At 42.4% G+C, this 16,445-nt stretch overlaps 1 protein-coding gene across 4 annotated transcripts in view; it reads left to right on the forward strand.

Annotated features, from left to right (window-relative positions):
• Positions 1–16,445, forward strand: part of LOC111837100 (metal transporter CNNM2-like) — a 38,608-nt gene that overhangs the window by 7,702 nt on the left and 14,461 nt on the right. The window contains exons 2-3 of one of the 4 annotated variants that reach the window (XR_002836578.2): positions 74–135; positions 1,716–1,800. The exons of 2 other annotated variants lie outside the window; for them this stretch is intronic. The gene's annotated coding sequence lies outside the window, so the exon portion shown is untranslated. The remainder of the gene's footprint in view (positions 1–73; positions 136–1,715; positions 1,801–16,445) is intronic. One more of the 4 variants, XR_011984394.1, reaches the window with a different exon arrangement.

A 16,445-nucleotide genomic window follows, 5' to 3' on the forward strand; every position in this document is an offset into this window, starting at 1 on the left:
TAATTCTCAGGCTTTCTGGGACATCGTTTCTTTCTGGAACCACATGACCTCTGATGTCGTTTTTCTCCCTCAGGCACGTAACCAAGGTTTGAACCCACCCTCGAAATTTGTGTCTCCGATCAGGCACATAGCCAGGTAATAAAATTACAAATGTGAACCCCCCTCGAAATCCCCCCCCGCCCCCTAGTCAGTGGAATCTACCAAGAGGGACCTATTGGTAGGGTCGCCAGAGACCCCGTGAAATTTATTTTTGGCCGCAGGCCTAATTCTAACTCTGCTGTTAGCAGTACAGACCCCATCACTGAAGTAGCTGCTTTAAGAAATGGGTTGATGCAGATAATAAATGAAACAAATAAACTTAATAACATGATAAAGGTTCACATTTTTGATTAGTCTGTGTACAGTCACCATTTTATGGTCAAATATCATTAATGTAAGATGTTTTTCTGCCAGCGCCTTCACATTTATCACATTTTTATGTTATTTGAATTTTATTTCCCATTCAGTGGTTTAATGACCTGTTTTTAGAGCTCATTACTGAGGATCTATTTGTAGATGTTGTAATATATACTGTCAGGTAGCTGGAAATATTTTAAAGGAAATTGTGAAATGTGTTTTTCACCTGAAATATCCCAACAATCACTATTTTTTCCTGGTGGAACTTGGTAGCCATTTTGTTAGTAGCAGTTAAACTTGTTTGGCAATGTCTGCGCTCAAAATTCCACTAATGTTGCTGCTGGATGGGTCTGATCATCCAAACCTCTGGAGCTGTGTGGGTCTTGTACAGCTAAAAAAATGCCCTTGAATGAACTGAAATGATGGTACATCATTTCATCGTACTTGTGGTGCATCGTACGCATCATACTTGTGGTGCAGTCCTCGATCCAACTGCTGACACTCCCAGTGATTCTAAGCTGGTGGACGTACCACCTCCATTACCATGAGTGTCCTGTATTGTAACTGTCACTGTAACTGATTGCTCTAGTGCATCGTGATCTATTCCAGGACTGAAAGAACTGTTACAGCAAGATAAAGCCAGAAATGACTACTGGGAAAACAATGCATTCAGCAGTGATAGATATTTCTGTAGATTTTATTACATTTATGAGCCTAAGTAGGTATGTATGTATGTATATGTGATTCTCATACATTCACACATACTGTGTTATGCTTAAAATGACAGGTTCTCTTCTTCTTCTACTTTTTCATTCTTTTGAATGAATTAATTCTTATTTATTTTAATGAGGGAAGTTAAAGTAATAGTACAATTAAATTATTTTTGAGCTCTTCGCTCATGGGAGTTTTACTTACAGAAAAACTTTCTGAGGGCAGAAGAAACAATGATTGGTTCAGAGAGAGAATCAGTCAGTTTGTAGAAGAGTGGGTCCAAGCAACTAGAGGTGGCCGGATCAATCAGTCTGATGTCTTGGTCCAGCCTCCTCTAGTTGCTTGGACCCATTTCCTCCACAGTTTGATTGGCTCTCTCTTTAAACCAATAATTTTTCCTTCTGCCCTCAGAACATTTTTGTGTAAGTAAAACTCCCACGAGTGTTATTTTCTGCTTACTGAAGGTTACTTTATACTTATGTGTGTATGTGTTTTAACCAGTGAAAAAAGTGTGACTTCATGTAGGAAAAAAATGTTTGTATGACAGCTAAAAGTTGTTTTGGTCAGGAACAAACAGATGAGAAATGACAATATTTATTATTTTACAGGTATTTACTGTGATAAGCGCATGTGAGGCCAGTTAGCTTGAAGGTATTGATGAAACAAATGGGTCAGGCGCCTTTAAGCCGACTGGTAAGTACAGTGTAGCATGCATGGTGATAGAAAACAGCCTGTGTGCTGTGTGAGTGAGTGCGTGTGACTCCTCTGTGACGCTCACATTAATTCAGAGGGTACAGGGAATCCCCCTTAAAGGAGAAATGCACCTGCCTTGTTTTGCATGCAATACTGCATCAAAATCAGTCAGTAATGTATTTGGATGTTATGAGATTTTGCCTGCGTTTTCCTGGGGGGTGGGGGGTGGGTGGGTGTAGTGCTAAGTGGCGCCATACTGGAGACCCAGCGGGAGTGTCTGGTGTGGGACGCCCATTCAAACACAGCAGGCCTCCTCACAGCAAACTGACATTACCCACTGCGCTTACAGTAGCAGTTTAATTTAATTTTACAGTGGCAAATTCCCCGAAGTATATTCATCCCTTTTAATGATTATTTCTGTGTTACTGCTGTTATTGTAATTGTGTTCTTGTTTATTACTGCTATTATCTAGTGGCATAACAGTGCTACACCGAGGCACATGTATCCAGCAACAGTGTGTTTCAGTTTGTAATTAAACTTTTACTATAGCCCTGGCTCCAGGCCAAAGCAGAACACAAAATCCTGCTCCCCGTAAGATCCATTTCTGTATGAGCTATTATTAGCAGTGATGATCGTGCTTATCTTCCAGATAGAGCAGTATTTCTTTCAGATGAATATGGCATAAGGACACGAGCGCATGATTAATTATAAGGCCTGGCAAAAAGTCAAGGTCCGATCCGTACTTCGGGATGGTCGCGTAATGCATGATTTACTTCTGTGGTATGTCTCTCATCAAAACACAAAAGTTTTACATAATAAATGGTTCATATTCAGCACTAATGGTACTAAAATGATTATAGTGAAATGATTACAGTGCAGGAATAAATAATTTTGGAGAAAAAGAAGCAATCTGACTGTAATTCACTTCTGAAAAGATTATGGGTGGATGTAAAGCTGCATTTTTGAACTGGCCAAAAGATATATAGAGCTTTTTTCCATAAAGCCTCCGGCTAATGCACATCAGTTCCAGTATAACTACGTGTGTTGAAAATGTAGTAAAGCAGAGAGTTTGCATTTTAGCCCGTGGAATCGTGCTTGTTTACTATGCTAGTGTAGTGGGGCATTTTTCATTTTAGTGGTGTAAATGTTACATTTTAACACACTGTTTTAAATACTTATTGTAGAAAATTGTGAAAGTTCTTGCATGATTCCAAATAATGCAAACAAGCATAAGAGGCTGGTGAAGTGAATTATTTAGTGCTTGATGGCCTTATGTAAAGGACGCCATGAGAGGAATTTTCTGCCAATACTGGCTGTCATTCTTACCAACGTGTATAAAACTTGTCAAAAACTACACTGCTGCTGTTTTCTGGCATTTATTGTTTACATGGCTTTGAATGTTTCATTCTTGTGCCACATGACAAAATTATCACTGGGTGCATTTTACGTAACGATTTAAAGGGTGAATATCTAAAATGTGAGACTTTAAAGCGTGTAATGTTTATTGTAATGGGAACAGTGCTCGTTTTGGAATGGCAAGGTGCTATAATGACATACACATGTAAAGTACTCTGGTCAATAAACATGCAGTCATGTCATTAAACTGTAACATACTAGCCCACACTGGGCTAGAAGCTTGAAGCTGAACCATCACTTTATTTGAAACTTAACAATCATCACTCTGATTTTCCTGCATGCCAGAGATTTGCATCTTCATAAGTGAAGTTACTTGTCTTAAAATCAGGAGTGTTATGTATTTGGAATGTAAACTTCAGTAGAATAAACTGAATTCAAATGTAGTGGAATCTGCTTAATGTGATCACGTCTGTCCAGGTGAAAGTGATCACTATAAGTGGATGATCATGGTAAATGATTTTTTCCCTTTTTCTTTACGTCGCAAGCAGAATACCATTAATATGTGTGTATTTATTACATGAATAAATGCCTCGCGAGCGCGTGTCTGTCTTGTATATAGCCCCTGCTTGTATTTTTTAGTGTAGGTACTTGTGCTGTGTATCCGGTTGCCGCGTGTGCCTTTAACTGTGGTTGTACTCGGTTCTTGCCTGAGCCTCGCCTGTGTTAGCCATGTGTGTGCCTTACCGTCTACAGCAGGGGTGTCAAACTGCAGTCCTGGGGGGCCGCAGCCCTGTGTAGCTTAGTTCTTTCCCTGTTCCACCACAAATGATTCAGCTCAACAGCTATATGGTAATTAGCACAAGAAGTTGATTCATGTGTTAAACGAGGGGAAACCCAAAAATGTGCAGGGCTCCGGCCCCCAGGACTGGAGTCTGACACCTTTGGTCTAGAGTATAAGTTCCCCGTGTTACCCCGTCATTCATGCCTGCCGTGTTGTTGTTGTTTGTGCGGTGCCTTCAAACAGTAACATAAAGAATAACTTCGTGTCAGTTCGGCTATCGTCGTTTTCATTGGCCGCTGCCGCGATTCATGGGTCTGCTCGGCGCTTCAATATAGTACAATATTGTACATAAAATATAGCTTATTGTAGTTTCAACGTTGTGGTTTTTCCGGTTTATCATAAGCTTCGATGGGTCTATATTTTTCCATAGAAATTGCCTTTGTTTTTCCCGTCATGTTTTCTGTGCACGAAGCATTAGCCTCAGGTAGCTAGCCAGAAGTAGAAGGGTTACCACAAGGCAAAGTAGACTTATCAAAGTAAAGTTTTTTAAAAAAAGAATTAGCGTAGTTTTAATTTTTTTTCCGTATTTTGTTACGTATAAAAAGATGCTAAATGAACACTGTAAGTGCACTGCTTGATTACTCCAAGCGGATTATTTATACAGTATTATAGTAATAAGTCTGTCCCAAGCTTTTTGATCCATATAAGCGGTTGATCACTATAACGTGATCACTATATGCGGTTTCCACTGTATTTTATTTAGATTTTCATTTATTATTTTTATATAATCAGAGTTTATATAGTGTGATGCTGTACCTGTGATAGAAAGGCCACTGTGGTCAGTAGAGTGATTTCGCTGATTTCCCTTAACCCCTGATTCTCCAGGGACAGGCTTGGCGCTTCTCACTTGTTTGCCACATTGTGTATTAAGTATTTGCTAAATACATAAATGTAATACAAATATAAGAACATTTCACAATAATTCATTTTAATGAAGCATGGCATATTTTACCAAATTGGTAAAATGTGATCATTATACTGTACATTCCTTTACATTAGCCTGTGTTACTTCATGATTGTGTTGCATATTTCCAAAGGGATAGAAGCAGCGATAGCACAGGCTGAATTGCTGAGCATCACTGAGTGGCCTAACACTAGACTGATGTGTTCTAACAATACATATGCCTTATTTCTAACACGGATAAGGTTATTTTGCCTGCTGGAGTTTGGGGCTGCTTGTTGGTAAGGGGATGTATAAGGATGAGTTGGATTTAAAAAACGACGATATACAGTATTTCTTAACTACATTGGGTTAATTAGGTGTACAGGAGTTCTTGAATTTACATTTACTGGCAGATCCATGCAGTGCTCTTTTCTTCTGATCAAGTCAGTTAATAATGACTGTTTTCTTTCTCTTCAGCTTCCCCATTTGCTTATAGTAATATAGATATTAAGCTGCATTAGAAAATGTGTCCACATCAAATCTCTGTACACTGTTTTCTTCTTCATTGCTTGCAGCTCTTCACTCTTCCGTGCTTCACTTTCACTCCAGTTATTACGTGTTAGATTGCTCAGTCAAAACCACTTAATGTCCTTTCTCCAGTGACCCGATGCCAGTCACATCATCTCACTGGCCCCAAAGCCTTTGCTAACAGCTTGCCATGGTACTGGAATCCCTAATCCATTAAACTGGGGAAGGAATTTAGGGGGATCCAGTTACTCAGTCATTCAGTGCAGAACTCTTCCAGTTCAAACAGCTCTTGGCTTTGGTTCACACCACTTGACCAAACACCAGAATGTACCTCTCTCCTCCAGCTAAATTGCAGTGCAGAACACTGTGAGATATATATTATATATATATATATGTGAGACATATAAAATATAGAAGTTTTTATGCATGTAAAATCCATTTGCTTTGGTAAACTCTTTGACAATTTGGCTGATAGTTACTATTGTATTATACTATGGCTAATTAGAGTGTTAACTTCTTGGTAGTGCTTTTGGGTAAGAGTGTTTCCAGGCTCAGAATGTCATTCTGTGCACTTGTGTTCTCTGTAAGCTTTGAGGAAGCAGTAATGTGAGGCCTTCCAGAATGGGGTGACATCCATTAATTACTAAATGAATGTCTGCATTTAACAGTTGGAATTTTTGAAGCATATCTCTTTGTGGATGGTACTGGTTGAAACAGTGTACAGTGTGTGTATCCGTGTGTGTGTGTGTGTGTGTGTTATTTTGACATTGTAGGGATCATTTTTTTGGGGAAACTATTTTTTTATAAAAATCTGTGACTACAATGAAAAAACTAAAAATGCCGAAAGTCTTGGTTTTTATGTTCAGTTAGGGCTGGATAGGTTAATAATAGGTTGCTATTATTGGGATTAGAGATTGTTGGGATTTACCCATAGAAATGAATGAACAGTCCCTACAATGATATCAGTATGTGGAATGTATGTGTGTGTGTGTGTGTCTGTGTGTGTGTGTGTGTGTGTGTGTGTGTAAATTATGAAAATATATAGACACACTGACCACGCATACGGTCTGTTGGTAGGCAGCAGTGTAATCTACGTTTGGTTCTTTAGTGTATATATTATTCATTCTTATCTCAATCCTAAAATTTCCACAAAGCTCCACTCATACTGTTTTTGCGGAGGGTGTTGAGTTTTTATTTTCTACTTTCAAGTTATCGGTCGTTTTGAGATTTTCACCCTGAAGTTATCAGTTGTACACGTCGCCTTTGAAAGGAGCTGCTGACAGCGCCCCCAGGCTTGCCCAGATGCCTTCAAAGAACTTCAAAGATCAGAGCAAAATTTTAGCTTGAAACAGGGGTAGCTGGTTGCATAATAATATGCATTAGCAGGTTATCCAACAAATGGTTATTAAATATCCCAAGGAGAACCATGGTCTAAATGGCCTTTCAACTACAGTACTTGTGATCATGGTGATAATGATGCTACTGTTTTAGTCACGCTTCAAGGTGATGGAACACTTATACAGCAATGTGAAGAGATCGGTGTGCGTCACATGGGCATGTTTACCTGCCCTTCTCTGTGTCCATTCCTCACAATGGAGGGGGAACATCTTTTTACTGTATCTGTGGCAATGTGTCTGCTCTCATTTTGTAAGCTCTTCCTTGTATTTTATGTATTATACATGTGTACATGATCCACTGTCTTTCTATAGACCTGCATTAGTATATACATTACAATCAAAATATGCTTTGCTCTGTGTCATTTTGAACATATTTGCACATGACTTACATTGGGTCTAATTTTTGTGGTTTGTAGTGGTGTATATTGGCAGCCTTATATGAAATATCAAAGTTAACTGTTTTTATACCTTGGGAAACTGGGATCAGACTGACCCCTGGCAGTAACCCATACCAGCATATTCAAGCTATGGAGCCACGTCATGCCACAATGTAATGAGATTCCTCAGCACTTACAGAAACAATATGGGGTCAACGCACATCAGCATAAATAGTCACACTGCCACTACTGAGGCTCAGAGAGATTCATCAATCCAGTCACGGCCATTTCGTTCCAATGGAAAATATGCCCAGCAATGGGCATCTTGCCAAAACCTTTTCGAGATGAGGTGTTAAATTCTGCAGGGAAAAAACACTTTCACTAAGAGCCAGGGATTTGCAGACCTCTATTGCTGTGGCTGATGTCATTGTTCGTAATTCCTCCATAAAAAAATCATACTGGGTAAAATGGGATATGTATGAAGTGAAGTGGAGACCGCTGACCTCTAAAAAGAAAAGAAATATTTGGTCCACGTGGGCTGGACACCAGCTGCATGACCAAGAGTTCTATGCACTATGGACAAAGGAGTCCAAAGTGGAGGTTTTTTGGCACTCTGGTGTTGAACTAACGGCCCATTCCACAGAAATAATCTCTGTCAGACCTACTCTTCTTACTGTCATGGTTTTGAGGTGCTATGTAGATTAGTCATGAAAGGATAAAGGGTGAGAATTATAAAGGTGAAGTTCAGGCCATCTGTCTGTGTGCTGAAGCTGAAGAGAAGTTGCATCCTACAGCGAGAGCAAGATCTGAACACAGCAGCAAGGTTATACCAGAATGGTTGGAGAAATGTTGACATTTTTGACTAGCCTTATGAAAGCCCAGACTTAAAACCCACTGAGATGCCAACCCTGAAAAGATCAGTGCATGCTTATTATCCCATAAATGTGAAATGTTGAAGCATTTCTGCCAGTCGGTTGGGCCATAGTTCCTCTATGGAGAGCCTGATGAATCACTATGGAAAGTGTTTGTCTGCTAAGGCTGGCATGCCCTGTTATTGAGAACATGGAAGCATGCTTGCTTTCCCCAAGGGAGCATTGGTTATTGCATAATGATGTTATATACCTCACACCTCTAGGGTTGGGGATGTTGCCTGGAATGGGCTGCAGACCTCCATGTGGCCTAGAGCAGGATTGGGGGTTATATGATGGATGAATGGATGGATAAGCAAATGTGTTATTTTTAATATTTGGTTGCCTTCCATCCTTATTTTTCTGTTAAAAGCCACGTGTGTTTTCTTCAAAATAGTCTATGTAACTGTTGAACAGACATGATATGTTTTTCTGTAGTGAATGACTCACTCTTGTTGCCCTAGTAAATTAATATCATCGTGGTGTTTGTGGTACACCTGTACCTTGTTCCTTCTGCCCACTGATGTCGTTGCCTGGTCTGCTTTCTACAGTTGAATGCATTAAGTTGTTTTTCCTCTGGAAAAAAATATGAAGGGCTGCTGGGGGTGTTGACTAACCATCTAGGTCACAGTACAGTTTCTATGATTCTATGGTATCGGCACTCGATCAGATATTTTTTGCTCTTCTTTCAAAAAGGCAAACATTAAAGGACTGTTGTCCAGCCATGAGTGCCTTAATGTTAGCTTAACTTCTTGCCATTATTCCAAAAGGAGATCGCTATCGTCGATTGCATTACCCCAGGCAGGATTGTGGACGTTAAGTCACCGATTACCAAGCTGTATTTCCAAGCATTAGCCTTCAGTCGGTTGTTTGTGACTGGAAATGCAGTCACGGCAGGTGTCTGCTGACGTCCGACTTAAGTTACTGCCATATTCCGGCAGAATTTCAGGAAACTGCAACATAATATTGTCTTGCACGGTTAGCTGATGCTATTGGAGTGGCCTGGCACTGACTCACTGTTTTAGCTGGCAGACAGATTTAGCACATGCCAGTTTCGTGGGAATAAAAGACTAGTTTGTCATATCAGTTTATGCATTACGCTAAACAGCCAAACTTCAAAATTGCTTCTGCAAAACCTGTAATTATTGCAGATTCTGAATTGTATGATGAAATGAAGATGATGTAATGATCATAGGTTCAGAGCAGCCAATGCTGAGTGGCAAATAAAGAAATTAATATCTTGAACTGTATACTATCATAGATCCTCAGCCATTAAATGCTCCTTGGTTAGACCGCAGTTCTGTATCAGACTCTTTACTGCCCCAACAAGAGGGCTGTAAATATCAAATAGTATCGTGCTTATCAATTTCAAAACTCTTATACGGAAATCTCAAGCAAATATAATTTAGTATTGTAATGTGATTTTTCTTGTTCTGATCTTATTGTTTTTACATACTCCTCAGACTTTGAATCATGCTGCGTGCTACGTTGTGTCTTTTATCCAGGCTCTTGAAATATGGATGCTTCACTTTAGCTACATTTACACTATGTCTGTGAAGTTTTTCAGCAGGCAGCTATGTCAAAGCGTGACTGATTGATGGATATAAGCTATCCACATTGTTTTTAATTGACGATTGCTATGCTATGTCTTATTGAGCTGTAGTTTTTCACAGCAAAAGGCACTAAGAGTTTGTGTCAAAGTTGTGTCTGGTCGGCTCCCTGTTTTCATACTGTTTGAGTCATATTTCAGGCAGCTGTGTCTGTATTTTGTCTGATGTAGTGCTGGCCGATTATTTTCATTTGTAAACTGTAGCTAAACTGTCTGCTTCAGTAAAGTCTGGAGTTTATTTTTGATTATGCATGCCCACATACCACAAATGACAAGATATATTCAAGCTAACCTTATCGATATCCATATATGATGTGGAAACACAAAAGCAGTGTATAATTCACTGCCAGTTACTGAAATAAGTGTACTAACAGTAATATCTAAAAGGTAATGAAAATAATTAAATTCAGTTACTGTTGGTGAGCAATGATTCATCAATTTATACAGTGCTCACTTGGGATGCTTGCTTAATTCTATAAAACTGTTGCAAATTTATTTGTTTAATTTAAAAATCCACTGACAAGCAATGTTAAATTTAGCTGCACATATCTTCCACATAGACATTTTCATTTTATTAAGTGTCAGATTTTTTTTTTGACTGACTCATTGAGTTTCTGTTTTTGCCATTTTGCTATTAATTGCAGCTGCAGTGTTTTGCTCCCAAGTGGATAACAAACACAAATATTTGGTCTTTTTTGTCATTGCAAAGGTGTTACTAATTAAGAACCCCCCCCCCCAATGAAACTGCTTGTCAATGAACTTTTTAACACAGGACAGTTCTTTTACAACTATAATTTGGGTTTCAATTTATTACTTGAAATGAATGTTTTACTTCAACTGTTTCTTTGTAATGTGATCTATTTTTTGTAAACAAATAAAGTAATGATTTTTGTTATAAAGCCAATAAAACAAGCATCCCAAGGCTTTCTGTGAGCATTGTATATCAGCTTAAACAAACTTAAATCATAAACGTGAATATTTTCCCAAAAGCTATAACCACTACACTGATAATTTATTTTTGTGACATGTCTGTCAAAGTGGAAATTACGGAGGAGGATTAGGGCCACCATGAAAATTCTGAGAATTCTGACTTTTTTTCTAAACTACGAATTCTGAGATTAAAGTCAGAATTCTGAGATTAAAGTCAAAATTCTGAGAAAAAAAAGTCAGAATTTTGACATTAAAGTCAGAATTCAAATAATATTTTTATGGTGGCCCTAATCCTCTTCCGTAGGAAATCCTTCACCACCATCTCTCCTTAATTTCTTAGTGAATAAAGAAATAGAGAATAAAATTACTAAACAGGTCTGTGCTTTGGTCCTTTGGTGGTTTTAATTTTGATCGTGAAACTTGCATTATCTCCATGAACCTCACCAGGATGAACCAACAGATGAATCAACTTGTGTTATGAGGTAAAGCAACATCAGAACTGAGGTTAGCTTTCAATATGTGATATAAACACAGTGTCCATCCATCCATTCTCTGAAACCACTTGTCCTATTCAGAGTCACAGTGGGTCCTGAGCCTATGGGAGCAAGGCAGGGAACAAGCTAGGATGGGGTGGCAACCAATCACAGGGCACACTCACACACCAATGGGTAACTCTAGTTAACCTCAAGATGGTTTTGGACTGTGGGGGGAAGACTGGAGTAAACCCCATGATGGCACAGAGAGAATTTGGAAATTCCACACACATGGAGCCTTGGCAGGGGCTCGAACCCTGGTCCCAGAGGTGGGGAGCAACAGTGCTAATCAATATACCACCATGCTGCCCACAGAGTCTGCATTAGTGAAATAAGTTTCAGACAGGCCTGAACTGACTAGCTGACATTCTGGCCATTTTCTTGGTGGGATTGTAGGCTTGCAGAACTTATTGTACAACACCCTTAGGCCTGGGGACCATCCCAGTCCAATCCTGGCTGCAGAGTTTATTAACCTTATCGCCATCAAGTAAGGACTCATGAGTAACATACTGTAAGTAACGTATGAGTAGCTTCTGAATATATAGTACTAGCTTATGGTTGCTAGTTGGCAATACAGCTGTTATTGAGTATTAATGTGTAGCTCACAATGTGCCCCGGCTGTGTCGAATCTCAGGATGAACAGATTCAAGTGTGCAGCACTCAAAGTGGTTCATTCGCCTGAATGGGTTTTTTTTTTCCCCAATGACTTATACTTGGAATGCACTGGAGAACTCGCAGAGCACTCGCAGTTCACTAGAAGTCCATTGGAGGGCATAAGAAAACATCCATTACAAATACTGAGGGAATCTCCATAACGAACATCAATTCCCTTGACTGCCAGACTAATCCTTCCAAACCAGGAATTGATGTAGTAATGCTGCCTAACAAGAGTAACGGTACTCTAGATACTGCCCTTAAAATTCAGTATAGTGCTGTCATTGTTTGTGTGAGTGTGTACGTGGGTATGCTCCCTGTGATGGACTGGCATCCCATCCAGGGTATCCCCTGCCCTGCGATGACCTGGCATCCCATCCAGGGTGTCCCCTGCCCTGCGATGACCTGGCATCCCGTCCAGGGTGTCCCATGCCTCGTGCCCTGTGCTGTCGGGAGAGGCACCAGGCCCCGCACTGTGACCTTGTGGTGGGTAATAAGTTGGAAGAAGAATGTGTATTCAAACCTAACAGTATCTTGTTAGCTGGATGCTTCTTGGGTTCTTTGTGCCAAGATCTTAAACACTCCTCTTTTTATTTAGCTTTATCTGCATCCCAAAAGTGCAGCTTTGGGCTTGACTCTCCATCCCAAAATCTACACTACTCTTTTGGCAGATTTACAAGTTAATTCTCAAGAGTTTGTAGTTCACCATGAATATGTCAGCATTATCTACTTTGAAGTACAGGTATTTAGGTAGCCGATATGTGTGCAGTGTATGCGCAGTGAGGACAGTGTACAGCTGCTGATAGTTGCAGAAGGATGCCCTTCTTCCAGGGGTGCCAGTCTGGCCCACCTGGGTATCAGAGATGCTGCGGGCCAGTGCAGCGCCTCTAGAGGCTAAGTCGGGGTACTGCTAGTCAAAGGTAAGCCAGTACCCAAGGTACAGAGGTACAGCCCTTTCTCACTGCTGTTTATGAGCATGTGATTTCCCCTACCCACCCATACACACAGACGCTCTGTCAGCTTCAATCTAAAAAAATAAACCCAGGGATCCAGCAGGAGTGATATCCTGTAAGATCAGACTTCTCTGTCATTTATTTATTGGTTCAGATTGCAGGCCCCCTCCTCAGAGAGTAATGCACTCAGTGCTGGTCCTGGAATGATGTGCCTGGAAACACGGAGGAATGACCCCCCCCCATCCTCATGCCCGTTTCCCTTCAATGTTGTAAATTACCAGCAACACAAATGCGGCTCTAATGCGCTGCCATGGAAGCCATCCAAGCTTTTTTTCCCCACAGGAAACCCGCGGAGGTTTCATTGATAACAGCCTGGTCTCTTCCTTCATTGCTGTGTTCTTTGGCTTAAGGATGAAATGTAATTTTTTTTCCGCTGGTGCCCTGGTTCTTCGTAAGGAATATCGGTTATAATGATAAGAATAAAAAATAATGGTTCTGCCCAGTACTTTAATGACCATTTCCACTGTTTCCCTCGTCAGGATTGTTGGAATGCCCACTCGATTACCTTCATGTTGCTCCTTGTCATTCTGTCGGTCTTCATGCCTTTTAAGGGTAAAACAAAGTGGGCTGCCAGTCACAGGAATCACCAAATGTTTATCCATTCATAGGTGACAGCGCCAATCACAGAAATCCTGATAAGTGTGTCAGCAGCTTTGGTGTAGGAATTACTCAGCTGTGGCATTCAGGGGTTACTCAGCTGTGGCATTCAGGGGTTACTCAGCTGTGGCATTCATGGGTTACCCTGCTGCGGCATTCAGGGAATACTCTGCTGAGGCATTCAGGGAATACTCTGCTGAGGCATTCAGGGGTTACTCTACTAGGGCATTCAGGGGATAATCTAATGGGGCATTCAGGGAATACTCAGCTGTGGCATTCAGGGGTTACTCAGCTGTGGCATTCAGGGGTTACTCAGCTGTGGCATTCAGGGGTTACTCAGCTGAGGCATTCAGGGGTTACCCTGCTGCAGCATTCAGGGAATACTCTGCTGAGGCATTCAGGGGTTACTCTACTAGGGCATTCAGGGGATAATCTACTGGGGTGTTCAGGGAATACTCTGTTGGTGCATTCAGGGGTTACCCTGCTGCGGCATTCAGGGGTTACCCTGCTGGGGCAATCAGGGGTTACTCTGCTGTGTCATTCAGGGGTTACTCTGCTGTGGCATTCTCAGGAGCTGCCTGGGAATTCGAATGACAGATTGCATTGATGTGTCGTTAATGTTCAGAGAGTCTATGCTTTTTATGAGAAGCTCCCAGCCAAAGAAATCTTGTTTGGAATCTTTACTGTGATTAAGGCATGAGTGTTTGTTTGGCCGGTACAGCTATGTGCGGTATAATGTGAACGCGGACACAGCCATTACAGCTAGGTGTGGTATAATGTGAATGTGGGCATGACTGGTACAGCTAGGTATGGTATAATATAAACTCGGGCACGGCCGGTACAGCTAGGTGCGGTATAATGTGAACTCGGCACGGCCAGTACAGCTAGGTGCGGTATAATGTGAACTCGGGCACGGCCTGTATAGCTAGGTGCAGTATAATGTGAACGCGGGCACGGCCAGTACAGCTAGGTGCGGTATAATGTGAACGCGGGCACGGGCGGTACAGCTAGGTGCGGTATAATGTGAACTCGGCACGGCCGGTACAGCTAGGTGCGGTATAATGTGAACTCGGGCACGGCCGGTACAGCTAGGTGCGGTATAATGTGAACTCGGCACGGCCGGTACAGCTACCTGCGGTATAATGTGAACTCGGGCACGGCCGGTGTTATGCCGAAAAAGGCATCCCTGCCGTAGAATGCATGCCTGTCTCTAAATGACCGATTGGTCACTGATCTGAAATGAGCTGAGCGACTTTGTCGAGTAAGGCTACCGTAGTGCTAATCAATAGCCCCCAAAAACCCGTAAAACTCTAAGCCTAACCCCCAAAATACCCAAAAAACCTCTAAAACCCTAACCCCCAAAACCCCCCTAAAACCCTAACCCTAACCCCCAAAACACCCCTAAAACTCTAACCCTAACCCCCAAAACACCCCTAAAACTCTAACCCTAACCCCTAAAAAACCCCTGACCCTCAAAAAAACATTAAAAGCTCAACTCGTCGGAACACCGGCATGCATTCTAAGGCAGGGATGCGTTTTTCGGCATAACACCGGTACAGCTAGGTGCGGTATAATGTGAACTCGGGCACGGCTGGTACAGCTAGGTGCGGTATAATGTGAACTCGGCACGGCCGGTACAGCTAGGTGCGGTATAATATGAACGCGGGCACGGCCGGTACAGCTAGGTGCGGTATAATATGAACGCGGCACGGCCGGTACAGCTAGGTGCGGTATAATGTGAACTCGGCACGGCCAGTACAGCTAGGTGCGGTATAATATGAACGCGGGCACGGCCGGTACAGCTAGGTGCGGTATAATGTGAACGCGGGCACGGCCGGTACAGCTAGGTGCGGTATAATGTGAACTTGGGCACGGCCTGTATAGCTAGGTGCAGTATAATGTGAACTCGGGCACGGCCGGAACAGCTAGGTGCGGTATAATGTGAACTCGGCACGGCCGGTACAGCTACCTGCGGTATAATGTGAACTCGGGCACGGCCGGTACAGCTAGGTGCGGTATAATGTGAACTCGGCACGGCCGGTACAGCTACCTGCGGTATAATGTGAACTCGGGCACGGCCGGTGTTATGCCGAAAAAGGCATCCCTGCCGTAGAATGCATGCCTGTCTCTAAATGACCGATTGGTCGCTGATCTGAAATGAGTTGAGCGACTTTGTCGAGTAAGGCTACCGTAGTGCTAATCAATAGCCCCCAAAAACCCGTAAAACTCTAAGCCTAACCCCCAAAATACCCAAAAAACCTCTAAAACCCTAACCCCCAAAACCCCCCTAAAACCCTAACCCTAACCCCCAAAACACCCCTAAAACTCTAACCCTAACCCCCAAAACACCCCTAAAACTCTAACCCTAACCCTTAAAAAACCCCTGACCCTCAAAAAAACATTAAAAGCTCAACTCGTCGGAACACCGGCATGCATTCTAAGGCAGGGATGCGTTTTTCGGCATAACACCGGTACAGCTAGGTGCGGTATAATGTGAACTCGGCACGGCCGGTACAGCTAGGTGCGGTATAATATGAACGCGGGCACGGCCGGTACAGCTAGGTGCGGTATAATGTGAACGCGGGCACGGCCGGTACAGCTAGGTGCGGTATAATGTGAACTCGGCACGGCCGGTACAGCTAGGTGCGGTATAATATGAACGCGGGCACGGCCGGTACAGCTAGGTGCGGTATAATGTGAACGCGGGCACGGCCGGTACAGCTAGGTGCGGTATAATGTGAACTCGGGCACGGCCAGTACAGCTAGGTGCGGTATAATGTGAACTCGGGCACGGCCGGTACAGCTAGGTGCGGTATAATGTGAACTCGGGCACGGCCGGTACAGCTAGGTGCGGTATAATGTGAACTCGGGCACGGCCAGTACAGCTAGGTGCGGTATAATGTGAACGCGGGCACGGCCGGTATAGCTAGGTGCGGTATAATGTGAACGCGGGCACGGCCGGTACAGCTAGGTGCGGTATAATGTGAACTCGGGCACGGCCGGTACAGCTAGGTGCGGT

Source organism: Paramormyrops kingsleyae, chromosome 20, assembly GCF_048594095.1.
Source record: "Paramormyrops kingsleyae isolate MSU_618 chromosome 20, PKINGS_0.4, whole genome shotgun sequence".
Taxonomy (NCBI): domain Eukaryota; kingdom Metazoa; phylum Chordata; class Actinopteri; order Osteoglossiformes; family Mormyridae; genus Paramormyrops; species Paramormyrops kingsleyae.